Source organism: Cololabis saira, chromosome 5 (assembly GCF_033807715.1).
Source record: "Cololabis saira isolate AMF1-May2022 chromosome 5, fColSai1.1, whole genome shotgun sequence".
Taxonomy (NCBI): Eukaryota; Metazoa; Chordata; class Actinopteri; order Beloniformes; family Belonidae; genus Cololabis; species Cololabis saira.
Window position 1 is genome coordinate 44,756,889 of NC_084591.1, and position 23,642 is coordinate 44,780,530.

At 44.0% G+C, this 23,642-nt stretch overlaps 15 non-coding genes across 15 annotated transcripts; all 15 read left to right on the plus strand.

Annotated features, from left to right (window-relative positions):
* Positions 1-5,288: 5,288 nt before the first annotated feature.
* trnal-caa (transfer RNA leucine (anticodon CAA)) lies at positions 5,289-5,403 on the plus strand. The gene is made up of 2 exons: positions 5,289-5,326; positions 5,358-5,403. It is a non-coding gene; the product is annotated as a tRNA-Leu (tRNA).
* A 724-nt stretch (positions 5,404-6,127) lies between these two features.
* Positions 6,128-6,242, plus strand: trnal-caa (transfer RNA leucine (anticodon CAA)). The gene is made up of 2 exons: positions 6,128-6,165; positions 6,208-6,242. It is a non-coding gene; the product is annotated as a tRNA-Leu (tRNA).
* An 840-nt stretch (positions 6,243-7,082) lies between these two features.
* Positions 7,083-7,197, plus strand: trnal-caa (transfer RNA leucine (anticodon CAA)). Its single transcript has 2 exons — positions 7,083-7,120; positions 7,152-7,197. It is a non-coding gene; the product is annotated as a tRNA-Leu (tRNA).
* Positions 7,198-7,909: 712 nt separating this feature from the next.
* trnal-caa (transfer RNA leucine (anticodon CAA)) lies at positions 7,910-8,024 on the plus strand. Its single transcript has 2 exons — positions 7,910-7,947; positions 7,979-8,024. It is a non-coding gene; the product is annotated as a tRNA-Leu (tRNA).
* Positions 8,025-10,732: 2,708 nt separating this feature from the next.
* trnal-caa (transfer RNA leucine (anticodon CAA)) lies at positions 10,733-10,847 on the plus strand. Its single transcript has 2 exons — positions 10,733-10,770; positions 10,802-10,847. It is a non-coding gene; the product is annotated as a tRNA-Leu (tRNA).
* A 4,444-nt stretch (positions 10,848-15,291) lies between these two features.
* Positions 15,292-15,406, plus strand: trnal-caa (transfer RNA leucine (anticodon CAA)). Its single transcript has 2 exons — positions 15,292-15,329; positions 15,372-15,406. It is a non-coding gene; the product is annotated as a tRNA-Leu (tRNA).
* A 1,096-nt stretch (positions 15,407-16,502) lies between these two features.
* On the plus strand, positions 16,503-16,617 carry trnal-caa (transfer RNA leucine (anticodon CAA)). The gene is made up of 2 exons: positions 16,503-16,540; positions 16,572-16,617. It is a non-coding gene; the product is annotated as a tRNA-Leu (tRNA).
* Positions 16,618-17,320: 703 nt separating this feature from the next.
* Positions 17,321-17,435, plus strand: trnal-caa (transfer RNA leucine (anticodon CAA)). Its single transcript has 2 exons — positions 17,321-17,358; positions 17,390-17,435. It is a non-coding gene; the product is annotated as a tRNA-Leu (tRNA).
* Positions 17,436-18,200: 765 nt separating this feature from the next.
* trnal-caa (transfer RNA leucine (anticodon CAA)) lies at positions 18,201-18,315 on the plus strand. The gene is made up of 2 exons: positions 18,201-18,238; positions 18,270-18,315. It is a non-coding gene; the product is annotated as a tRNA-Leu (tRNA).
* A 610-nt stretch (positions 18,316-18,925) lies between these two features.
* Positions 18,926-19,040, plus strand: trnal-caa (transfer RNA leucine (anticodon CAA)). Its single transcript has 2 exons — positions 18,926-18,963; positions 18,995-19,040. It is a non-coding gene; the product is annotated as a tRNA-Leu (tRNA).
* Positions 19,041-19,719: 679 nt separating this feature from the next.
* Positions 19,720-19,834, plus strand: trnal-caa (transfer RNA leucine (anticodon CAA)). Its single transcript has 2 exons — positions 19,720-19,757; positions 19,789-19,834. It is a non-coding gene; the product is annotated as a tRNA-Leu (tRNA).
* Positions 19,835-20,648: 814 nt separating this feature from the next.
* Positions 20,649-20,763, plus strand: trnal-caa (transfer RNA leucine (anticodon CAA)). Its single transcript has 2 exons — positions 20,649-20,686; positions 20,718-20,763. It is a non-coding gene; the product is annotated as a tRNA-Leu (tRNA).
* An 816-nt stretch (positions 20,764-21,579) lies between these two features.
* On the plus strand, positions 21,580-21,694 carry trnal-caa (transfer RNA leucine (anticodon CAA)). The gene is made up of 2 exons: positions 21,580-21,617; positions 21,649-21,694. It is a non-coding gene; the product is annotated as a tRNA-Leu (tRNA).
* Positions 21,695-22,279: 585 nt separating this feature from the next.
* trnal-caa (transfer RNA leucine (anticodon CAA)) lies at positions 22,280-22,394 on the plus strand. The gene is made up of 2 exons: positions 22,280-22,317; positions 22,349-22,394. It is a non-coding gene; the product is annotated as a tRNA-Leu (tRNA).
* A 780-nt stretch (positions 22,395-23,174) lies between these two features.
* On the plus strand, positions 23,175-23,289 carry trnal-caa (transfer RNA leucine (anticodon CAA)). Its single transcript has 2 exons — positions 23,175-23,212; positions 23,244-23,289. It is a non-coding gene; the product is annotated as a tRNA-Leu (tRNA).
* The last annotated feature ends 353 nt before the right edge of the window (positions 23,290-23,642 follow it).

Consider the following 23,642-nt stretch of genomic DNA (forward strand, 5'->3'; position numbering starts at 1 on the left):
GCCCTCCAAGACCAGAGGGGCGCCCCGCCGTAGAGGCAGCGGGGGGGACCGGAGACGGGCCCGGAGAGAGGGAACCCCCCAACAAGGTGACACCCGCGCAGGCCCGACAACGGAGGGCCCCAGACCCAGGCATCCCATTCATTCATCCATTCACCTATCCGATACCTATACTAATAATAATATAATATACTATACATAATAATAATAATAATAATACTAATAATAATACTACTAATAATAATAATAATAACCATCTTTGTATAATATAATATTGATAAATTATTACGTTTTTGATGTCCTGCCAATGGAGGCTCAAATCCTCCATGGCAGGACCCTTCCATACCGCATTCTCACCGACACAGACATACAATCACGCACCGTTTCCCCCTCCCCGGGGGGGTCCAGCACTGCCAGAAGGCACCCCAGGCTGCACGGCGGGCCCCGCCAGGCCCGGGTAACCCGACCCACCCGTCCCAGGCCCAGGCCGGTGAGGGAACGCGGGTGATGTGGGACCCCCTCCCGCCCCTTGTGTTGAGTGCATGTGATTAATGCCATAAAAACAGGGAGGAGGGAGGGCCAAGTATCGATTGACACCGACCCCCCCCCCCTCCCGAACTACGTGTCCTTGTCAAGTGTATTTATAAAATGTTGAATGTGCAGTGTCTATTTTGCTGTTAAAACCGTGAGGCGGGGAGTGCCTGGCCCCGCGGGACAGTGCCCCCCACGACCCGGACCCCCCGCCTTTCGCCTATGTGCGTATGAATCGTGTAGGGGGGGCAAGAGGGGGAGCGGAGGCCGAAGCCAAGAAGCAGGACCAGCAAAGCCGGCCCTGATAAGACACCCGCGTCCCCCCACCGGCCGTCCAGTAGACGGGGGCCGCCGGAGCCCCCAGACGGAGGGGGAAACGGTCCAACATCCTCCCATTCATACTGACAACATAAGACATAGATACCTGGGAATGGTGCCACCCCGCCGTCGCGCCCGCCCGTGCACCCCCCGGTCAGGGGAGGCCCGCTCCCCGGACCCGGCCCCACCCCCCCCCGAGGCCACCCCGGCGGACACCCCAAGGGTCCCGGAGTCCCCACATCCGCAGGGGCACTTGGCCCCCGCCCAGCGACGGAGGACCAAGGCAGCAATGCCCCCCCAGCGCAGACAGCCACCCCCCACCCAGGCAGGGCCGGGCCCTCCGGGTGGGACCCCCACGTCCACGGCCCCGCCCCCCCCGGGAGGCCCGTAAACGCCCCAGCCACAGCCCCCCGCCCGAGCCCTCCCCAGCCACCCCCCCCCACCGCCATGAGGTAACCCCCCCCACAGGCCCCCAAGGCCCCCACCGGCTAGGGACAGGGCCCCGCGGCCCCCCCCACCGCCCCCCAGGGGCCACCAGAGGCCCGCGCCCCAGACCCCCCAAGCCGACCCCCAACCCCAAGGGCTACGAGATCACCACCCCCCCGCCCCCACTAGGTAACGAAGCCAATAAACGGGGACCACAGAGAGTGCAATTCAGCCGAATGTTGTTCAGTGGAGGCAGACATTATCTCACTACTAATATGATCTGATAAAAGATTCCTAAAATGGTTGATACATAAACTGGATTTTTGTTTCCAATTTACTAGAATGGTTTTCTTTGCGATACATAAGGCAGTGAGAACCCGGTGTGTCCAATTAGGATCTATTTGAGTGTCTCCCAGGTGACCTAATATACATACCGTGGGGCACACTGGGATTCTGTGGTTGATCCATGTGGATAAATCCTCACAAATCTCCTTCCAGAACCTCTGTACCGGTGTACAGAACCTAAAGCATGCATATAATTATCTGGGGTGTTCTCTGTGCACTGTGAACAGATATTAGAGGTGACAAAGCCCATCTGGAACATCCTTTGTCCAGTATAATGTATTCTATGAAGAACTTTGTACTGTATAAGTTGTAGGTTTGGGTTTTTAGTCATAGTAAACGTATTTAAGCATATTTGTGACCAAGAAAACTGGTCGGTATTAAGAGAGAGATCCGCCTCCCACTTAGAGATCGGGAGAGAGACTGAATCGTCCAGTTTAGACACTAACCTGTAGAGTTTTGATAACAACTTTAAAGTGCTTAGATTCAATAAATCTATTATCTTAGCGGGAAGTTGTAAATCTAATTGGCTAATTTTGTATGTTTTATTTATTATTGCCTTAAGTTGTTGATACTCTAAAAATGTATTCCTGCTAACTCCGTATTGAACAATAAGTGTATTGAAAGGTACAAACTGTCCTCCTACAATTACGTGCTGTAAGTACCGTATTCCTTGATCTCTCCATTGAACGAAGTTAACCATCTTTTTATCATTTTTCACGATGTCTGGGTTGTTCCATATGGGTGTACGGTCACATGGAAAAAGTGAAATTTTAGCTATTTTAAGAAATTCCCACCAAGCTGATAAAGTTGTGCTAATATTAATGCTTTTGAAACATTGATGACGTTTGATACTTTGACTAATAAATGGTAACTCTGAGATTTCTAGTTCATTACAAAACACTTGCTCTGAGTCCAGCCATTGACTATCTAAAGGATGATCTTTTGACCATTTTACAATATACTGTAACTTACTGGCTATGAAGTAATACTGAAAATTAGGTAATTCTAAACCTCCATATTCTTTGGATTTTTGCAATGTCTTTAAACTAATACGTGGAGTTTTATTTTTCCACAGAAATTTTGATACATATGAGTCCAACGATTTAAACCAGGAAAGAGGGGGTTTGCATGGTATCATTGAGAAAAAATGGGTCTCTGTAAAGCGTCTAGAGACAACTCTGTTGTATTAGACGCTATATAAATAAAATTGAATTGAATTGAATTGAAAAATAATTTACTTTTGGTAAAACCATCATTTTAATGGTGGCTATTCTACCCATGAGCGAAATGGGGAGAGAGCTCCATCTGGAAAGATCATCTTCTATTTTCTTTATAAGCTGAACATGATTTAATTTTATTAACTCTGACAGCCTAGGGGAGATGTTTATGCCTAAATATCTAATGTTCCCTGATTGTAATTGAGTATTTGTTATATTCCTAAAATTGCAGTTAACACACAAAACAGTGGATTTAGACCAATTAATAGAATAATCAGACAGAGATGAAAATCCCTCTATAAGTGCAATTGTCTGTGATAGTGAAGATCGTGAGTTCTGGAGGAAGAGGAGTACGTCATCCGCATAAAGACTTATTTTGTGCTCTAATATTTTACATTGTATACCTTTAATATTTTGATTTTGTCTAATAGCTGCTGCTAAAGGTTCAATAAATATTGCAAATAATGAGGGAGAGAGAGGGCAACCCTGTCTAGTGCCTCTTTGCCAGGTAAAACTTGTAGAGATTTGATCATTTGTCCTCACACGTGCCTTGGGAGAGCTGTATAATATTTTTATCCAGTCAATGAAAGATTCGCCAAATCCAAATTTATGCAAAGTTGCCAATAGAAACTTTCAATTTACCTTATCAAATGCTTTTTCCGCGTCTAAGGATATAATAGTAGTCTCCTGTTTATTGATACTCGAATAGTCTATAATATTTAATAATCTGCGAATATTAGTAGACGAATGTCTACCTTTAATGAAGCCTGTTTGATCCGGATGTATAATAGAAGGGGTGACTCTTTTCAGACGTTCAGTAATGGCCTTGCTAATTATTTTAAGGTCTACATTTATCAATGAAATTGGGCGGTAGCTCGATGGGAGCAAGGGATCCTTGTCCGGTTTTAATAAAAGACTAATATTAGCAGAGTTCATATTTAAGGGTAAGCTTTTATTCTCCCTAGCATTTAGAATCATTTTATAAAATGTTGGTGCTAATATGCTCCAGAATTCCTTGTAAAATTCAGCTGGGAAACCATCTGGGCCCGGAGCTTTATTATTGGGCATATGTTGAAGAGCTTCATGGAGTTCTCCTATTGAGAGCGGTGAGTCTAAATTCGTAACCTGTTCCTGATGTAACTTCGGCAGATTAATGTCTCCAAGAAACTCATTAATGGATTGATCAGATGGTTCAATTTGTGACGAGTATAATTTATAGTAAAAGTCTCTAAAGACTGAATTTATTAAACAGGGGTCATGTGTAACTCCCCCTGACTGGTCCTTAATGGATGTTATGGTTGTTTTTTCTTTGTTTATTTTTAATTGATTGGCTAAGTATTTTCCCGATCTGTTAGCATGTGCAAAGTTTTCCAGGCGAAGCCTTTGTACTAGAAACTGTGTTTTTGCGTCAATTATTTTATTTAATTCTATTTTAGTTTTCCTTATTCTGTTAAGGATGCGTTCGTCTGCAGAGGTCTGGAAGGCCTCCTCTAGCGTCTTTATTTCACATTCTAATTCTTTTGTTTTTAAGTTGTCTTTTTTTTTCTTATTTGAAGAAAAGGAAATTATTTTGCCTCGCATTACTGCTTTTCCTGCTTCCCATAGAACGCTCACTGATATTTCCGGCTGGTCGTTATTTTGTAAAAATATACCCCATTCTTTCTTAAAAAAATTAATAAAGTCGGGGTCTTTGAGCAATGATGTATTAAATCTCCAAACTTTGGAGGATGATACGCTCCCCCTCTTCCCCAGAGTGAAAGAAACAGGTGCGTGATCGCTAATAATGATTGGGTGAATTTGTGATTCTGAGATATCTCTCATCAGAGAGCTACTGACTAAAAAATAATCTAACCTAGAATATGAGTGATGAACGGCTGAGAAAAAAGTGTAGTTCCTAAGGGTTGGGTGTAGAGAGCGCCATGTATCGGAAAGACCCAGATCATTCATGTATTGCTTAACAATACTTGCTGACTGCCAACTCCTGTGTCCGCCTGCATTACTGAGCCTGTCCACTCCAGGGTCCAGAACCATGTTGAAGTCTCCTCCGATGATGACTGTGTTGTCTAGGTGAGCAGAAAGTGAGGTGAAAAAAGAGTGCAAAAACGAGGAGTCATCAACATTTGGACCATATACATTAGAAATACATAAATTCAAGCTTTGAATTTGCAAGACTAAAATTAAATATCTACCCTCTGAGTCAATGTGAGTGTCCTTTACGGTGAAATTTACTCTTTTATTAATGAGAATTGCTACCCCTCTTTGTCTGGAGTTGTAACAGGGGGAGAAAACATGCGGATAATGTGCCGTGTATCTATCTGTCTATCTGTCTATCTATCTATCTAAACGTGTCCTCTATAGGACAACTATCATGGTTAAACAACATTTCAAATTGTCTTCAGAAACCAAGATTGTCATCTTCTGTCCTTGATAACTTTGTGAACTGCCAGAAGCAGCGTCAGGATGGCTGAGTGGTCTAAGGCGCCAGACTCAAGGACTGACTATTTCCTTCATCTTCACTGACGTTTCTGGTCTCCCTGTGGAGGCGTGGGTTCAAATCCCACTTCTGACAACATTTTTTACACACATGCAGCCAAATGACAGCTTAAACACCAGACCCCAGTGGCTTCGACACCATACCCCAGCAGCTTCCAACACCAGCAGATTCACTACCAGCAGCTTCACCACCAGCAGCTTCACCACCATACCCCAGCAGCTTCCAAAACCAGCTGATTTACTACCAGCAGCTTCCACCACCAAACCCCAGCAGCTTCCACCATCAGACCCCAGTGGCTTCAACACCAGCAGATTCACTACCAGCAGCTTCCACCAACAAACCCCAGCAGCTTCCACCATCAGACCCCAGTGGCTTCAACACCAGCAGCTTCACTACCCGCAGCTTCACCATCAGAAGCTTCACCTCCAGGCCCTAACAGCTTCAACACCAGGCCACAGCAGCCTCAACATCAGATTCATGCAGCTCCCCTTGCAACAGGGGATTACTACCTTAAAACGTAATAAATACCTGAAGCATTATCTATCTATCTATCTATCTATCTATCTATCTATCTATCTATCTATCTATCCATCCATCCATCCATCCATCCATCCATCCATCCATCCATCCATCCATCCATCCATCCATCCATCCATCCATCCATCCATCTATCTATCTAAACGTGTCCTCTTTTTAATAATAGGACAACTATCATGGTTAAACAACATTTCAAATTGTCTTCAGAAACCAAGATTGTCATCTTCTGTCCTTGATAACTTTGTGAACTGCCAGAAGCAGCGTCAGGATGGCCGAGTGGTCTAAGGCGCCACACTCAAGGACTGACTATTTCCTTCATCTTCACTGAGGTTTCTGGTCTCCCTGTGGAGGCGTGGGTTCAAATCCCACTTCTGACAACATTTTTTACACACATGCAGCCAAATGACAGCTTAAACACCAGACCCCAGTGGCTTCGACACCATACCCCAGCAGCTTCCAACACCAGCAGATTCACTACCAGCAGCTTCACCACCAGCAGCTTCACCACCATACCCCAGCAGCTTCCAAAACCAGCAGATTCACTACCAGCAGCTTCCACCACCAAACCCCAGCAGCTTCCACCATCAGACCCTAGTGGCTTCAACACCAGCAGATTCACTACCAGCAGCTTCCACCACCAAACCCCAGCAGCTTCCACCATCAGACCCCAGTGGCTTCAACACCAGCAGATTCACTACCAGCAGCTTCCACCACCAAACCCCAGCAGCTTCCACCATCAGACACCAGTGGCTTCAACACCAGCAGCTTCACTACCCGCAGCTTCACCATCAGAAGCTTCACCACCAGGCCCTAACAGCTTCAACACCAGGCCACAGCAGCCTCAACACCAGATTCAAGCAGCTCCCCTTGCAATAGGGGATTACTACCTTTCAACGTAATAATTACCTGAAGCATTATCTATCTATCTATCTATCTATCTATCTATCTATCTATCTATCTATCTATCTATCTATCTATCTATCTATCTATCTATCTATCTATCTATCTATCTATCTATCTATCTATCTATCTATCTATCTATCTATCTATCTATCTATCTATCTATCTATCTATCTATCTATCTATCTATCTATCTAAACGTGTCCTCTATTTAATAATAGGACAACAATCATGGTTAAACAACATTTCAAATTGTCTTCAGAAACCAAGATTGTCATCTTCTGTCCTTGATAACTTTGTGAACTGCCAGAAGCAGCGTCAGGATGGCCGAGTGGTCTAAGGCGCCAGACTCAAGGACTGACTATTTCCTTCATCTTCACTGAGGTTTCTGGTCTCCCTGTGGAGGCGTGGGTTCAAATCCCACTTCTGACAACATTTTTTACACACATGCAGCCAAATGACAGCTTAAACACCAGACCCCAGTGGCTTCGACACCATACCCCAGCAGCTTCCAACACCAGCAGATTCACTACCAGCAGCTTCACCACCAGCAGCTTCACCACCATACCCCAGCAGCTTCCAACACCAGCAGATTCACTACAGGCAGCTTCCACCACCAAACCCCAGCAGCTTCCACCATCAGACCCCAGTGGCTTCAACACCAGCAGATTCACTACCAGCAGCTTCCACCACCAAACCCCAGTAGCGTCCACCATCAGACACCAGTGGCTTCAACACCAGCAGCTTCACTACCCACAGCTTCACCATCAGAAGCTTCACCACCAGGCCCTAACAGCTTCAACACCAGGCCACAGCAGCCTCAACACCAGATTCAAGCAGCTCCCCTTGCAATAGGGTATTACTACCTTTCAACGTAATAATTACCTGAAGCATTATCTATCTATCTATCTATCTATCTATCTATCTATCTATCTATCTATCTATCTATCTATCTATCTATCTATCTATCTATCTATCTATCTATCTATCTATCTATCTATCTATCTATCTATCTATCTATCTAAACATGTCCTCTATTTAATAATAGGACAACTATCATGGTTAAACAACATTTCAAATTGTCTTCAGAAACCAAGATTGTCATCTTCTGTCCTTGATAACTTTGTGAACTGCCAGAAGCAGCGTCAGGATGGCCGAGTGGTCTAAGGCGCCAGACTCAAGGACTGACTATTTCCTTCATCTTCACTGAGGTTTCTGGTCTCCCTGTGGAGGCGTGGGTTCAAATCCCACATCTGACAACATTTTTTACACACATGCAGCCAAATGACAGCTTAAACACAAGACCCCAGTGGCTTCGACACCATACCCCAGCAGCTTCCAACACCAGCAGATTCACTACCAGCAGCTTCACCACCAGCAGCTTCACCACCATACCCCAGCAGCTTCCAACACCAGCAGATTCACTACGAGCAGCTTCCACCACCAAACCCCAGCAGCTTCCACCATCAGACCCCAGTGGCTTCAACACCAGCAGATTCACTACCAGCAGCTTCCACCACCAAACCCCAGCAGCTTCCACCATCAGACACCAGTGGCTTCAACACCAGCAGCTTCACTACCCGCAGCTTCACCATCAGAAGCTTCACCACCAGGCCCTAACAGCTTCAACACCAGGCCACAGCAGCCTCAACACCAGATTCAAGCAGCTCCCCTTGCAATAGGGGATTACTACCTTTCAACGTAATAATTACCTGAAGCATTATCTATCTATCTATCTATCTATCTATCTATCTATCTATCTATCTATCTATCTATCTATCTATCTATCTATCTATCTATCTATCTATCTATCTATCTATCTATCTATCTATCTATCTATCTATCTATCTATCTATCCATCTATCTATCTATCTATCTAAACGTGTCCTCTATTTCAGGGGTTCCCAACCTTTTTTGTGCCAAGGACCAGCAGAAGTATAAACAAAAAGCTCAGGGACCGGTTGACAATTTATGTCAATTTTAATAAACATTTTAGAAAAAAACAATGCATTTTAAAATGCAGGCTATCATCAGCGACGTTAGCTGATGTTGTGGCCTTTAAAACTTGCTTCTGCAAATCTAAGTCACGTTTTTTCCTTCCACTGGTTTGTCTTTGAGAGAAGGATGTTTTGTATTTAAGTGTCTTTGAAGCTTGGATGGGTTCATTGCTTCGTTGGCGAGCGTTTCTCCACATAAAATACAAAGTGTGTTTGGTGCCTCCAAATCGCCCGTTGCAACAAATCCGTATTTTATATACATAATGTCGTACTTGCGATTAAAGCTTTTGCTTTTCTTTTTGGTAGGATTTTCCACTTGTTCATCACTATTTCTTTTACTCGAACAACTAGTAAAGAAACGGCTCATGGAGGTTTGCTGAGGTCCGCTCATCTCTGCAGCAGACTGAACCTAACCTGCATACAGCACCTGTGCATGGCGCTGTTCAGTCCGGTCAGGTACCAGAACTTATTGTCCGCCAAGCCATGACAGGGCTGCCACTCAAAGAAACACATTTCGACAAGTTTTGGATGAAATTATATGACAAAAAAATGCAAAAATTGTTTTCTTAAATTTAGTATGAGGTTGCTTTAATTATGTGGCAAATGATAATAAACACGAGAAAGATGGGTACTTCAATGAAAAATAGATATTTTATTCAACTTTGCTGCTGTCATTCATGCAGGGAGACACCTAAAACATGCTGGATAGGTCTTTCCAGGACCGGAGTTGGAGACCCCTGTATTATGCTCTTATTTATTCATGTAATAATATACAGGTGGAGGTCGGAAAATTTGAATATATTGCAAAACTTCATTCGTAGTAAATTCAACTTAAGGTGAAACAAATATTATTTCCCACTACATGCAAAGTGAGATATTTCAAGCCTTTGTTATAATTTTGGTGATTAGTGCTCACAGTTTATGAAACCCCAAATAAAAAATCTCAAAAAATTTGAATATATTATGAAATCATTAAACAATTCAATCATCAAAATTATAACAAATAAAGGATTAACACATATTGCTTTGCCTGTAATGAGACTATGTACTGTAATGTACATGTATTACGTGGTCTGATAACCATCTCCCGACGAATATTTAATTCTCTGCGCATAAATTCTGCACCTTCATCAATTGTGTCTTCATCAAAAGGACATGCCATGTTCGTGACAATGGACTTCTAAAATACTGACTCTGTTTTTAATGACAGACGGCAGAACTTCGCCAAAACTCGCCTGCTGACTGAATGAATGAGGAAATCAAATGTGCGTGCGGCTCTGAAAGAGGCGGAGACGCAGAGAAACTCGAGGTTCATTGATATAAACCTGGTCCAGGTTAGGTTCAGAGTCTGTTACTGCAGTAACTGACCGAGAGCTTAAGTTACCTCTCTTTGTGAAACAGGCTAGAGTTACCTCTCTTTCTCTGGTTTGAGTTACCTCCCTTTGTGAAACGGAAAACTCAGAGTTTCCCTCATTTCAGGGTTAACAGACTCAGAGTTTTCACTAAACCTGCTTTGTGAAACGGACCCCTGCTCATCATTGATCAGCATCTGCAGTATTGATCAGTGAGCGCAGTCGTCTGGTGCGGGGAGACGCAAAAAAGAAAAAAAAAAAAAAGAAAAAAGCTGCGCTGACACGCGGCTCTGGGCAGAGATTGTATGAGGTGAAGTGAAGTGAGATGCCTCACTCCATTGGGAAAAAACCGCCTGGTGACAATTGCCGACGATTTTGATTATCGCTTTTTGTCGACAACGTCGTTGCAGCCCTAATTATGATCGGAACACATGCCATTCCACGGCCCGGTAGTAACGGCTCTACGGACCGGTACCGGTCCGGGGACCGGGGGTTGGGAATCACGGCTCTATTTAATAATAGGACAACTATCATGGTTAAACAACATTTCAAATTGTCTTCAGAAACCAAGATTGTCATCTTCTGTCCTTGATAACTTTGTGAACTGCCAGAAGCAGCGTCAGGATGGCCGAGTGGTCTAAGGCGCCAGACTCAAGGACTGACTATTTCCTTCATCTTCACTGAGGTTTCTGGTCTCCCTGTGGAGGCGTGGGTTCAAATCCCACTTCTGACAACATTTTTTACACACATGCAGCCAAATGACAGCTTAAACACCAGACCCCAGTGGCTTCGACACCATACCCCAGCAGCTTCCAACACCAGCAGATTCACTACCAGCAGCTTCACCACCAGCAGCTTCACCACCATACCCCAGCAGCTTCCAACACCAGCAGATTCACTACGAGCAGCTTCCACCACCAAACCCCAGCAGCTTCCACCATCAGACCCCAGTGGCTTCAACACCAGCAGATTCACTACCAGCAGCTTCCACCACCAAACCCCAGCAGCTTCCACCATCAGACACCAGTGGCTTCAACACCAGCAGCTTCACTACCCGCAGCTTCACCATCAGAAGCTTCACCACCAGGCCCTAACAGCTTCAACACCAGGCCACAGCAGCCTCAACACCAGATTCAAGCAGCTCCCCTTGCAATAGGGGATTACTACCTTTCAACGTAATAATTACCTGAAGCATTATCTATCTATCTATCTATCTATCTATCTATCTATCTATCTATCTATCTATCTATCTATCTATCTATCTATCTATCTATCTATCTATCTATCTATCTATCTATCTATCTATCTATCTATCTATCTATCTATCTATCTATCTATCTATCTATCTATCTAAACATGTCCTCTATTTAATAATAGGACAACTATCATGGTTAAACAACATTTCAAATTGTCTTTTTTTTTTTTTTATTTCGGCATGTTTATATAGACACATTTCATCTCCAGAACATTATACATTGCATACTCAACACATGACGAAAAGGGTACGGGAGAAGCTGACGCTTATCAAAGTCCCGCCCCGTTCTATGTAAGATTCATGATCACATCAACAACAGAATTCAGTAAGATACATAGTTTACCACATAGCAATTTGTCTAATTTCATCCTTCACAGTCCAGATAGCATGTATGTTTGTACACGTGTCCAGTCCACTCATCCTGATCACCGTTCCTGTGATTTACTACTGTGTCCACTGTTCAGTTATTTTTATGTCCAAGTCTCTTTTTGCATGCAATCCAATTTGCAATGGAGGTGCGTGTGTCAATGCAGATTTTGATTAGCCGCTGTCCTCTGGCTCTCTAGCCGCCACAGCCTTTGCCCCCTCCGCTCGTACTGACTTCATCTCCTCACGAGCTTTGGACACATCCGACCATACACTGGTCAGTCTCCCCTTGATGTCAGAGAGGCCAGAGAGCAGCTTTGCCTGATCAGCTCTCACTTTTCTCAGCTTTTGTAGCATCCAGACACCGCCAAGCCCTAGGATCACCAGGCCCACCGTCATGCCCGTGAAGATATAGACGTCCTCCACGTCTTCCATATCCAGCACCCCAAGACACACCACTCTCCATTTGTTCCAACTATCCATAGTGTACCCCGCCAAGAATGTCCCATCTGGACAGGCCGGTTCCCCTGTCCCAGCACGCCGTGTAGAAAAAATCTTGTCAATAGCATTTACTGACCAGTTCAGAATCTCCATTCTTGATTTTATGTTCTGCTTGGTCGTGATATCTGCTGTGCTGTGATAGAGCTCAATTTCACACACACACATTTTATAGTCACTTTGTTTTGTTTCCATGTTTTGTTTCCATGCCAGGTGCTCCAGTGCTGGTTTTCCCACATTGCCTTGTTTCGTACCCATAGCCAGACATTGCCTTCCTGTACCTAGGTTTGATATTCCTTCAATAACAGCTTCTTTAACTCGTGTTTGAAAACAGTTACATTTCTTGCTAACTTTAATTCATTGTTTAGGCTATTCCACATTTTCACACCAGCTACTGACAAACTATGGCTTCTCATCCTTGTCCTTATCTTTTTCTGTTTAAACTGCAGCGAGCTGCGCATGCTGTGAGGACTTTGACTAAGAGTGAACAATTTCTGAACATTTACTGGTAATGCCGCCTGTGTTGCTTTGTAAATTGTTTGTAGCATCTGAAAATGAAGTATCTCTCTCAGTTTTAGATATTTCGTCTTTATGAACAGTTCGTTCGTATGTGCCCTGGCTGGGACAGAATGAATGATGCGAAGCGCTTTTTTTTGCAATTTAAATATTGGTTCTGTAATGCCCTTGTAAGTGAAACCCCAATTTTCTACACAGTACCTCATATGTGGGACTATTAGTGCCGAGTATATGGTCTTAAGCGAGTTTAAATTGAGAGATTTCTGCAATTTCCACAGAATGGACACACTCCTTGCCATCTTATTTTGAATTATTTTTACATGTGGTCGCCATGTCAAGAGGTCATCCACTAATATACCCAGAACCTTATGTTCCCTCACTCTTTCTATATTGTTTCCATTTACTTGCAAGTTTATGCTTTTCTTTACATTATTTCTCCCAAATAACATGAATTTGGTCTTTGCCAGATTTAATGATAATTTGTTTATATTAAACCATGTATTTAGTTTTGTCATTTCTCTGTTGATCACTTTTTCCAGTATATTCAAGTCGTTTCCTGAGCAGAAAATATTTGTATCATCAGCAAATAAAATAAGTTTTAATACATCAGATGTTTTGATTATGTCATTGATATATAGAGTAAATAGCTTAGGGCCTAAGACTGACCCCTGTGGGACCCCACAGACGACGTCCAGGCATGTAGACCTGTTTGTTCCCATCTGGACATATTGGACTCTACCAGATAGATAGCTTTTCATCCATCTTAAAGCTGTATCTCTGATACCGTAATCATATAATTTTTCAATCAAAATATCGTGATTTATAGTGTCAAAAGCTTTTTTGAGGTCAATAAAGATACCTACTATATATAATTTGTGGTCAAGCGCATCTTTAATCAGTTCTATGGACTCTGTGAGGGCAAGTGCTGTCGAATGTTGCTTTCCGAACCCGTATTGGCTGTCTAACAGGATGTTGTGTTCAGTCATGAACTTTTCCAATCTGCTATTATAGAGTTTTTCCAAAATCTTTGAACATTGTGGCAATAAGGAGACCGGGCGATAGTTTGTAGTCATATTTATATCACCACTTTTATACAATGGTAATACCTTTGCTATTTTCATTTTGTCTGGAAATACACCGGTTTTGAAGGATAAGTTACATATGTGCGTGAGTGGTGTTATAATTCCTTTTTGTAACGCCTTCAACAGTCTCATGTCAATTTCGTCTACATCTACTGAAGATTTAGATTTGCACTGTGTGAGGGCATTCACAACTTCTGTTTCAGTGACTGGTTCAAGTAACAGACATGAATTTTTAGTGATTGTATTCTTATCAGAGTCAAAATGGTCCCAGCGCAATGGTGATTCAGGGATGTCCTTGGCCAACTGTGGGCCAACATTTACAAAGAATTTATTGAATTGATCCACAATCAGCTTCCCCTCAGACACCGTCTCATTATTTATAATAAGGTGGTCTGGGAGTGTGACCTTTGGTTTTCGACCTGATACTGAGTTTACTATACTCCAAAGTTTCTTGTTATGGTTCTTGTTATCTGATAGTAGTTTTTCATAGTAATCCTTTTTTTGCTTTCTTAGTGCACTATTTATCTTATTTCTATATTTTTTATATTTGGATTCAGCTATTTCTGTTCTGTCTCTGAGAAATTGTTTATATGAAAGGTTTTTTTTTCTACATGCATTCACAAGTGATTTCGTGAGCCACGGTGTGGTTTTCTTTTTTGTTTTGTCTGTTACCTCCCTTGCAGGGCAATGTTTATGGTACAGTCCTGTGAGAGTCATACGCTTTGTTTGTTTCTGTTTCAGAGAGCACATGTCTCCATGTCTGTGTCAACAGCTGACTCTCCAATGCGTTCATATTCTTTTCATTTCTTATCCTAATTAACTTTCTTTTTTTCGTCTTGTTCTTTACAATATGATTCCACTCACACATTGCAAAGACTGGTAGATGATCAGAGATATCGCATATCAATAGTCCACTCACTGGATCTGCTTCTAAGAAATTTGTAAATATATTGTCAATTAGTGTGGCACTATGTTTGGTAATTCTGCTGGCCATTGTAATTAAGGGATGCATACCTGCCGCATACATACTGTTTAGAAAGTCATCTGTCCCAGCGTTGTTGTTTGGGTTGAGGATATCGATATTAAAGTCCCCACATATGAAAACATTTTTATGCTTTGTCAGAGAGAGTAGTTCTGTCACACTATCACTGAATAATTCTAGCTTTGAATCCGGGGCTCTATACAGACAGGATATTACAGTATTTCTCCCTTTACACATAGATAATTCTACGGTTATGCATTCCATTACATTGTCAATAGCTTTTGACACATTTTCCAATATGACAAAATTAATGCTCTCTTTAATAAAAAGAGAAACTCCTCCACCAGTCTTTTTTTTTCTATTTTTACACACAAATTCATACCCATTCAAGATGAAGTCCATTCCCTTTTCTTCATTAATCAGAAACCAAGATTGTCATCTTCTGTCCTTGATAACTTTGTGAACTGCCAGAAGCAGCGTCAGGATGGCCGAGTGGTCTAAGGCGCCAGACTCAAGGACTGACTATTTCCTTCATCTTCACTGAGGTTTCTGGTCTACCTGTGGAGGCGTGGGTTCAAATCCCACTTCTGACAACATTTTTTACACACATGCAGCCAAATGACAGCTTAAACACCAGACCCCAGTGGCTTCGACACCATGCCCCAGCAGCTTCCAACACCAGCAGATTCACCACCAGCAGCTTCACCCCAAGACCCCAGCAGCTTCCAACACCAGCAGATTCACTACCAGCAGCTTCCACCACCAAACCCCAGCAGCTTCCACCATCAGACCCCAGTGGCTTCAACACCAGCAGATTCACTACCAGCAGCTTCCACCACCAAACCCCAGCAGCTTCCACCATCAGACCCCAGTGGCTTCAACACCAGCAGATTCACTACCAGCAGCTTCCACCACCAGACCCCAGTGGCTTCCACCATCAGACCCCAGTGGCTTCAACACCAGCAGATTCACTACCAGCAGCTTCCACCACCAAACCCCAGCAGCTTCCACCATCAGACCCCAGTGGCTTCAACACCAGCAGATTCAGTACCAGCAGCTTCAACACCAGCAGCTTCACCACCATACCCCAGCAGCTTCCAAAACCAGCAGATTCACTACCAGCAGCTTCCACCACCAAACCCCAGCAGCTTCCACCATCAGACCCCAGTGGCTTCAACACCAGCAGATTCACTACCAGCAGCTTCCACCACCAAACCCCAGCAGCTTCCACCATCAGACCCCAGTGGCTTCAACACCAGCAGCTTCACTACCCGCAGCTTCACCATCAGAAGCTTCACCTCCAGGCCCTAACAGCTTCAACACCAGGCCACAGCAGCCTCAACATCAGATTCATGCAGCTCCCCTTGCAACAGGGGATTACTACCTTAAAACGTAATAAATACCTGAAGCATTATCTATCTATCTATCTATCTATCTATCTATCTATCTATCTATCTATCTATCTATCTATCTATCTATCTATCTATCTATCTATCTATCTATCTATCTATCTATCTATCTATCTATCTATCTATCTATCTATCTATCTATCTATCTATCTATCTATCTAAACGTGTCCTCTATTTAATAATAGGACAACTATCATGGTTAAACAACATTTCAAATTGTCTTCAGAAACCAAGATTGTCATCTTCTGTCCTGATAACTTTGTGAACTGCCAGAAGCAGCGTCAGGATGGCCGAGTGGTCTAAGGCGCCAGACTCAAGGACTGACTATTTCCTTCATCTTCACTGAGGTTTCTGGTCTCCCTGTGGAGGCGTGGGTTCAAATCCCACTTCTGACAACATTTTTTACACACATGCAGCCAAATGACAGCTTAAACACCAGACCCCAGTGGCTTCGACACCATACCCCAGCAGCTTCCCACACCAGCAGATTCACTACCAGCAGCTTCACCACCAGCAGCTTCACCACCATACCCCAGCAGCTTCCAACACCAGCAGATTCACTACCAGCAGCTTCCACCACCAAACCCCAGCAGCTTCCACCATCAGACCCCAGTGGCTTCAACACCAGCAGATTCACTACCAGCAGCTTCCACCACCAAACCCCAGCAGCTTCCACCATCAGACCCCAGTGGCTTCAACACCAGGCCACAGCAGCCTCAACACCAGATTCAAGCAGCTCCCCTTGCAACAGGGGATTACTACCTTTCAACGTAATAATTACCTGAAGCATTATCTCTATCTATCTATCTATCTATCTATCTATCTATCTATCTATCTATCTATCTATCTATCTATCTATCTATCTATCTATCTATCTATCTATCTATCTATCTATCTATCTATCTATCTATCTATCTATCTATCTATCTATCTATCTATCTATCTATCTATCTATCTATCTATCTATCTATCTATCTAAACGTGTCCTCTATTTAATAATAGGACAACTATCATGGTTAAACAACATTTCAAATTGTCTTCAGAAACCAAGATTGTCATCCTCTGTCCTTGATAACTTTGTGAACTGCCAGAAGCAGCGTCAGGATGGCCGAGTGGTCTAAGGGGCCAGACTCAAGGACTAACTATTTCCTTCATCTTCACTGAGGTTTCTGGTCTCCCTGTGGAGGCATGGGTTCAAATCCCACTTCTGACAACATTTTTTACACACATGCAGCCAAATGACAGCTTAAGCACCAGACCCCAGCAGCTTCACCACCATCAGACCCCAGTGGCTTCAACACCAGCAGATTCACTACCAGCAGCTTCACCACCAGTAGCTTCACCACAAGACCCCAGCAACTTCCAACACCAGCAGATTCACTACGAGCAGCTTCCACCACCAAACCCCAGCAGCTTCCACCATCAGACCCCAGTGGCTTCAACACCAGCAGATTCACTACCAGCAGCTTCCACCACCAAACCCCAGCAGCTTCCGCCATCAGACCCCAGTGGCTTCAACACCAGCATCTTCACTACCCGCAGCTTCACCATCAGAAGCTTCACCTCCAGGCCCTAACAGCTTCAACACCAGGCCACAGCAACCTCAACACCAGATTCAAGCAGCTCCCCTTGCAACAGGGGATTACTACCTTTCAACGTAATAATTACCTGAAGCATTATCTATCTATCTATCTATCTATCTCTCTATCTATCTATCTATCTATCTATCTATCTATCTATCTATCTATCTATCTATCTATCTATCTATCTATCTATCTATCTATCTATCTATCTATCTATCTATCTATCTATCTATCTATCTATCTATCTATCTATCTATCTATCTATCTATCTATCTAAACGTGTCCTCTATTTAATAATAGGACAACTATCATGGTTAAACAACATTTCAAATTGTCTTCAGAAACCAAGATTGTCATCTTCTGTCCTGATAACTTTGTGAACTGCCAGAAGCAGCGTCAGGATGGCCGAGTGGTCTAAGGCGCCAGACTCAAGGACTGACTATTTCCTTCATCTTCACTGAGGTTTCTGGTCTCCCTGTGGAGGCGTGGGTTCAAATCCCACTTCTGACAACATTTTTTACACACATGCAGCCAAATGACAGCTTAAACACCAGACCCCAGTGGCTTCGACACCATACCCCAGCAGCTTCCCACACCAGCAGATTCACTACCAGCAGCTTCACCACCAGCAGCTTCACCACCATACCCCAGCAGCTTCCAACACCAGCAGATTCACTACCAGCAGCTTCCACCACCAAACCCCAGCAGCTTCCACCATCAGACCCCAGTGGCTTCAACACCAGCAGATTCACTACCAGCAGCTTCCACCACCAAACCCCAGCAGCTTCCACCATCAGACCCCAGTGGCTTCAACACCAGGCCACAGCAGCCTCAACACCAGATTCAAGCAGCTCCCCTTGCAACAGGGGATTACTACCTTTCAACGTAATAATTACCTGAAGCATTATCTCTATCTATCTATCTATCTATCTATCTATCTATCTATCTATCTATCTATCTATCTATCTATCTATCTATCTATCTATCTATCTATCTATCTAAACGTGTCCTCTATTTAATAATAGGACAACTATCATGGTTAAACAACATTTCAAATTGTCTTCAGAAACCAAGATTGTCATCTTCTGTCCTGATAACTTTGTGAACTGCCAGAAGCAGCGTCAGGATGGCCGAGTGGTCTAAGGCGCCAGACTCAAGGACTGACTATTTCCTTCATCTTCACTGAGGTTTCTGGTCTCCCTGTGGAGGCGTGGGTTCAAATCCCACTTCTGACAACATTTTTTACACACATGCAGCCAAATGACAGCTTAAACACCAGACCCCAGTGGCTTCGACACCATACCCCAGCAGCTTCCAACACCAGCAGATTCACTACCAGCAGCTTCACCACCAGCAGCTTCACCACCATACCCCAGCAGCTTCCAACACCAGCAGATTCACTACCAGCAGCTTCCACCACCAAACCCCAGCAGCTTCCACCATCAGACCCCAGTGGCTTCAACACCAGCAGATTCACTACCAGCAGCTTCCACCACCAAACCCCAGCAGCTTCCACCATCAGACCCCAGTGGCTTCAACACCAGGCCACAGCAGCCTCAACACCAGATTCAAGCAGCTCCCCTTGCAACAGGGGATTACTACCTTTCAACGTAATAATTACCTGAAGCATTATCTCTATCTATCTATCTATCTATCTATCTATCTATCTATCTATCTATCTATCTATCTATCTATCTATCTATCTATCTATCTATCTATCTATCTATCTATCTATCTATCTATCTATCTATCTATCTATCTATCTATCTATCTATCTATCTATCTATCTATCTAAACGTGTCCTCTATTTAATAATAGGACAACTATCATGGTTAAACAACATTTCAAATTGTCTTCAGAAACCAAGATTGTCATCCTCTGTCCTTGATAACTTTGTGAACTGCCAGAAGCAGCGTCAGGATGGCCGAGTGGTCTAAGGGGCCAGACTCAAGGACTAACTATTTCCTTCATCTTCACTGAGGTTTCTGGTCTCCCTGTGGAGGCATGGGTTCAAATCCCACTTCTGACAACATTTTTTACACACATGCAGCCAAATGACAGCTTAAGCACCAGACCCCAGCAGCTTCACCACCATCAGACCCCAGTGGCTTCAACACCAGCAGATTCACTACCAGCAGCTTCACCACCAGTAGCTTCACCACAAGACCCCAGCAACTTCCAACACCAGCAGATTCACTACGAGCAGCTTCCACCACCAAACCCCAGCAGCTTCCACCATCAGACCCCAGTGGCTTCAACACCAGCAGATTCACTACCAGCAGCTTCCACCACCAAACCCCAGCAGCTTCCGCCATCAGACCCCAGTGGCTTCAACACCAGCATCTTCACTACCCGCAGCTTCCACCACCAAACCCCAGCAGCTTCCGCCATCAGACCCCAGTGGCTTCAACACCAGCATCTTCACTACCCGCAGCTTCACCATCAGAAGCTTCACCACCAGGCCCTAACAGCTTCAACACCAGGCCACAGCAGCCTCAACACCAGAATCAAGCAGCTCCCCTTGCAACAGGGGATTACTACCTTTCAACGTAATAATTACCTGAAGCATTACCTATCTATCTATCTATCTATCTATCTATCTATCTATCTATCTATCTATCTATCTATCTATCTATCTATCTATCTATCTATCTATCTATCTATCTATCTATCTATCTATCTATCTATCTATCTATCTATCTATCTATCTATCTATCTATCTATCTATCTATCTAAACGTGTCCTCTATTTACTATCATGGTTAAACAACATTTCAAATTGTCTTCAGAAACCAAGATTGTCATCTTCTGTCCTTGATAACTTTGTGAACTGCCAGAAGCAGCGTCAGGATGGCCGAGTGGTCTAAGGCGCCAGACTCAAGGACTGACTATTTCCTACATCTTCACTGAGGTTTCTGGTCTCCCTGTGGAGGCGTGGGTTCAAATCCCACTTCTGACAACATTTTTTACACACATGCAGCCAAATGACAGCTTAAACACCAGACCCCAGTGGCTTCGACACCATACCCCAGCAGCTTCCAACACCAGCAGATTCACTACCAGCAGCTTCACCACCAGCAGCTTCACCACCATACTCCAGCAGCTTCCAACACCAGCAGATTCATTACCAGCAGCTTCCACCACCAAACCCCAGCAGCTTCCACCATCAGACCCCAGTGGCTTCAACACCAGCAGATTCACTACCAGCAGCTTCCACCACCAAACCCCAGCAGCTTCCACCATCAGACCCCAGTGGCTTCAACACCAGCAGATTCACTACCAGCAGCTTCCACCACCAAACCCCAGCAGCTTCCGCCATCAGACCCCAGTGGCTTCAACACCAGCATCTTCACTACCCGCAGCTTCACCATCAGAAGCTTCACCTCCAGGCCCTAACAGCTTCAACACCAGGCCACAGCAACCTCAACACCAGATTCAAGCAGCTCCCCTTGCAACAGGGGATTACTACCTTTCAACGTAATAATTACCTGAAGCATTATCTATCTATCTATCTATCTATCTATCTATCTATCTATCTATCTATCTATCTATCTATCTATCTATCTATCTATCTATCTATCTATCTATCTATCTATCTATCTATCTATCTATCTATCTATCTATCTATCTATCTATCTATCTATCTATCTATCTAAACATGTCCTCTATTTAATAATAGGACAACTATCATGGTTAAACAACATTTCAAATTGTATTCAGAAACCAAGATTGTCATCTTCTGTCCTTGATAACTTTGTGAACTGCCAGAAGCAGCGTCAGGATGGCCGAGTGGTCTAAGGCGCCAGACTCAAGGACTGACTATTTCCTTCATCTTCACTGAGGTTTCTGGTCTCCCTGTGGAGGCGTGGGTTCAAATCCCACTTCTGACAACATTTTTTACACACATGCAGCCAAATGACAGCTTAAACACCAGACCCCAGTGGCTTCGACACCAGCAGATTCACTACCAGCAGCTTCCACCACCAAACCCCAGCAGCTTCCGCCATCAGACCCCAGTGGCTTCAACACCAGCATCTTCACTACCCGCAGCTTCACCATCAGAAGCTTCACCTCCAGGCCCTAACAGCTTCAACACCAGGCCACAGCAACCTCAACACCAGATTCAAGCAGCTCCCCTTGCAACAGGGGATTACTACCTTTCAACGTAATAATTACCTGAAGCATTATCTATCTATCTATCTATCTATCTATCTATCTATCTATCTATCTATCTATCTATCTATCTATCTATCTATCTATCTATCTATCTATCTATCTATCTATCTATCTATCTATCTATCTATCTATCTATCTATCTATCTATCTATCTATCTATCTATCTATCTATCTATCTAAACATGTCCTCTATTTAATAATAGGACAACTATCATGGTTAAACAACATTTCAAATTGTATTCAGAAACCAAGATTGTCATCTTCTGTCCTTGATAACTTTGTGAACTGCCAGAAGCAGCGTCAGGATGGCCGAGTGGTCTAAGGCGCCAGACTCAAGGACTGACTATTTCCTTCATCTTCACTGAGGTTTCTGGTCTCCCTGTGGAGGCGTGGGTTCAAATCCCACTTCTGACAACATTTTTTACACACATGCAGCCAAATGACAGCTTAAACACCAGACCCCAGTGGCTTCGACACCATACCCCAGCAGCTTCCAACACCAGCAGATTCACTACCAGCAGCTTCACCACCAGCAGCTTCACCACCATACCCCAGCAGCTTCCAACACCAGCAGATTCACTACCAGCAGCTTCCACCACCAAACCCCAGCAGCTTCCACCATCAGACCCCAGTGGCTTCAACACCAGCAGATTCACTACCAGCAGCTTCCACCACCAAACCCCAGCAGCTTCCACCATCAGACCCCAGTGGCTTCAACACCAGCAGATTCACTACCAGCAGCTTCCACCACCAAACCCCAGCAGCTTCCGCCATCAGACCCCAGTGGCTTCAACACCAGCATCTTCACTACCCGCAGCTTCACCATCAGAAGCTTCACCACCAGGCCCTAACAGCTTCAACACCAGGCCACAGCAGCCTCAACATCAGATTCATGCAGCTCCCCTGGCAACAGGGGATTACTACCTTTCAACGTAATAATTACCTGAAGCATTATCTATCTATCTATCTATCTATCTATCTATCTATCTATCTATCTATCTATCTATCTATCTATCTATCTATCTATCTATCTATCTATCTATCTATCTATCTATCTATCTATCTATCTATCTATCTATCTATCTAAACTTGTCCTCTATTTACTATCATGGTTAAACAACATTTCAAATTGTCTTCAGAAACCAAGATTGTCATCTTCTGTCCTTGATAACTTTGTGAACTGCCAGAAGCAGCGTCAGGATGGTTGAGTGGTCTAAGGCGCCGGACTCAAGGACGGACTATTTCCTTCATCTTTACTGAGGTTTCTGGTCTCCCTGTGGAGGCGTGGGTTCAAATCCCACTTCTGACAACATATTTTACACACATGCAGCCAAATGACAGCTTAAACATCAGACCCCAGTTGCTTCCAACACCAGCAGATTCACTACCAGCAGCTTCACCACCAGCAGCTTCACCACAAGACCCCAGCAGCTTCCAACACCAGCAGATTCACTACCAGGAGCTTCCACCACCAAACCCCAGCAGCTTCCACCATCAGACCCCAGTGGCTTCAACACCAGCAGATTCACTACCAGCAGCTTCCACCACCAAACCCCAGCAGCTTCCACCATCAGACCCCAGTGGCTTCAACACCAGCAGCTTCACTACCCGCAGCTTCACCATCAGAAGCTTCACCACCAGGCCCTAACAGCTTCAACACCA